The sequence below is a fragment of the Sphaerodactylus townsendi genome, linkage group LG01 (genome assembly GCF_021028975.2).
Source record: "Sphaerodactylus townsendi isolate TG3544 linkage group LG01, MPM_Stown_v2.3, whole genome shotgun sequence".
NCBI classification, from domain to species: Eukaryota; Metazoa; Chordata; class Lepidosauria; order Squamata; family Sphaerodactylidae; genus Sphaerodactylus; species Sphaerodactylus townsendi.
In genome coordinates, this window is record NC_059425.1 from 192,984,127 (window position 1) to 192,987,000 (window position 2,874).

Sequence of the window (2,874 nt, forward strand, 5' to 3'; positions counted from 1 at the left end):
GGGGTGGGGGGGGGGGGGGGTGGGGGGGGGGGGGGGTGGGGGGGGGGGGGGGTGGGGGGGGGGGGGGGTGGGGGGGGGGGGGGGTGGGGGGGGGGGGGGGTGGGGGGGGGGGGGGGTGGGGGGGGGGGGGGGTGGGGGGGGGGGGGGGTGGGGGGGGGGGGGGGTGGGGGGGGGGGGGGGTGGGGGGGGGGGGGGGTGGGGGGGGGGGGGGGTGGGGGGGGGGGGGGGTGGGGGGGGGGGGGGGTGGGGGGGGGGGGGGGTGGGGGGGGGGGGGGGTGGGGGGGGGGGGGGGTGGGGGGGGGGGGGGGTGGGGGGGGGGGGGGGTGGGGGGGGGGGGGGGTGGGGGGGGGGGGGGGTGGGGGGGGGGGGGGGTGGGGGGGGGGGGGGGTGGGGGGGGGGGGGGGTGGGGGGGGGGGGGGGTGGGGGGGGGGGGGGGTGGGGGGGGGGGGGGGTGGGGGGGGGGGGGGGTGGGGGGGGGGGGGGGTGGGGGGGGGGGGGGGTGGGGGGGGGGGGGGGTGGGGGGGGGGGGGGGTGGGGGGGGGGGGGGGTGGGGGGGGGGGGGGGTGGGGGGGGGGGGGGGTGGGGGGGGGGGGGGGTGGGGGGGGGGGGGGGTGGGGGGGGGGGGGGGTGGGGGGGGGGGGGGGTGGGGGGGGGGGGGGGTGGGGGGGGGGGGGGGTGGGGGGGGGGGGGGGTGGGGGGGGGGGGGGGTGGGGGGGGGGGGGGGTGGGGGGGGGGGGGGGTGGGGGGGGGGGGGGGTGGGGGGGGGGGGGGGTGGGGGGGGGGGGGGGTGGGGGGGGGGGGGGGTGGGGGGGGGGGGGGGTGGGGGGGGGGGGGGGTGGGGGGGGGGGGGGGTGGGGGGGGGGGGGGGTGGGGGGGGGGGGGGGTGGGGGGGGGGGGGGGTGGGGGGGGGGGGGGGTGGGGGGGGGGGGGGGTGGGGGGGGGGGGGGGTGGGGGGGGGGGGGGGTGGGGGGGGGGGGGGGTGGGGGGGGGGGGGGGTGGGGGGGGGGGGGGGTGGGGGGGGGGGGGGGTGGGGGGGGGGGGGGGTGGGGGGGGGGGGGGGTGGGGGGGGGGGGGGGTGGGGGGGGGGGGGGGTGGGGGGGGGGGGGGGTGGGGGGGGGGGGGGGTGGGGGGGGGGGGGGGTGGGGGGGGGGGGGGGTGGGGGGGGGGGGGGGTGGGGGGGGGGGGGGGTGGGGGGGGGGGGGGGTGGGGGGGGGGGGGGGTGGGGGGGGGGGGGGGTGGGGGGGGGGGGGGGTGGGGGGGGGGGGGGGTGGGGGGGGGGGGGGGTGGGGGGGGGGGGGGGTGGGGGGGGGGGGGGGTGGGGGGGGGGGGGGGTGGGGGGGGGGGGGGGTGGGGGGGGGGGGGGGTGGGGGGGGGGGGGGGTGGGGGGGGGGGGGGGTGGGGGGGGGGGGGGGTGGGGGGGGGGGGGGGTGGGGGGGGGGGGGGGTGGGGGGGGGGGGGGGTGGGGGGGGGGGGGGGTGGGGGGGGGGGGGGGTGGGGGGGGGGGGGGGTGGGGGGGGGGGGGGGTGGGGGGGGGGGGGGGTGGGGGGGGGGGGGGGTGGGGGGGGGGGGGGGTGGGGGGGGGGGGGGGTGGGGGGGGGGGGGGGTGGGGGGGGGGGGGGGTGGGGGGGGGGGGGGGTGGGGGGGGGGGGGGGTGGGGGGGGGGGGGGGTGGGGGGGGGGGGGGGTGGGGGGGGGGGGGGGTGGGGGGGGGGGGGGGTGGGGGGGGGGGGGGGTGGGGGGGGGGGGGGGTGGGGGGGGGGGGGGGTGGGGGGGGGGGGGGGTGGGGGGGGGGGGGGGTGGGGGGGGGGGGGGGTGGGGGGGGGGGGGGGTGGGGGGGGGGGGGGGTGGGGGGGGGGGGGGGTGGGGGGGGGGGGGGGTGGGGGGGGGGGGGGGTGGGGGGGGGGGGGGGTGGGGGGGGGGGGGGGTGGGGGGGGGGGGGGGTGGGGGGGGGGGGGGGTGGGGGGGGGGGGGGGTGGGGGGGGGGGGGGGTGGGGGGGGGGGGGGGTGGGGGGGGGGGGGGGTGGGGGGGGGGGGGGGTGGGGGGGGGGGGGGGTGGGGGGGGGGGGGGGTGGGGGGGGGGGGGGGTGGGGGGGGGGGGGGGTGGGGGGGGGGGGGGGTGGGGGGGGGGGGGGGTGGGGGGGGGGGGGGGTGGGGGGGGGGGGGGGTGGGGGGGGGGGGGGGTGGGGGGGGGGGGGGGTGGGGGGGGGGGGGGGTGGGGGGGGGGGGGGGTGGGGGGGGGGGGGGGTGGGGGGGGGGGGGGGTGGGGGGGGGGGGGGGTGGGGGGGGGGGGGGGTGGGGGGGGGGGGGGGTGGGGGGGGGGGGGGGTGGGGGGGGGGGGGGGTGGGGGGGGGGGGGGGTGGGGGGGGGGGGGGGTGGGGGGGGGGGGGGGTGGGGGGGGGGGGGGGTGGGGGGGGGGGGGGGTGGGGGGGGGGGGGGGTGGGGGGGGGGGGGGGTGGGGGGGGGGGGGGGTGGGGGGGGGGGGGGGTGGGGGGGGGGGGGGGTGGGGGGGGGGGGGGGTGGGGGGGGGGGGGGGTGGGGGGGGGGGGGGGTGGGGGGGGGGGGGGGTGGGGGGGGGGGGGGGTGGGGGGGGGGGGGGGTGGGGGGGGGGGGGGGTGGGGGGGGGGGGGGGTGGGGGGGGGGGGGGGTGGGGGGGGGGGGGGGTGGGGGGGGGGGGGGGTGGGGGGGGGGGGGGGTGGGGGGGGGGGGGGGTGGGGGGGGGGGGGGGTGGGGGGGGGGGGGGGTGGGGGGGGGGGGGGGTGGGGGGGGGGGGGGGTGGGGGGGGGGGGGGGTGGGGGGGGGGGGGGGTGGGGGGGGGGGGGGGTGGGGGGGGGGGGGGGTGGGGGGGGGGGGGGGTGGGGGGGGGGGGGGGTGGGGG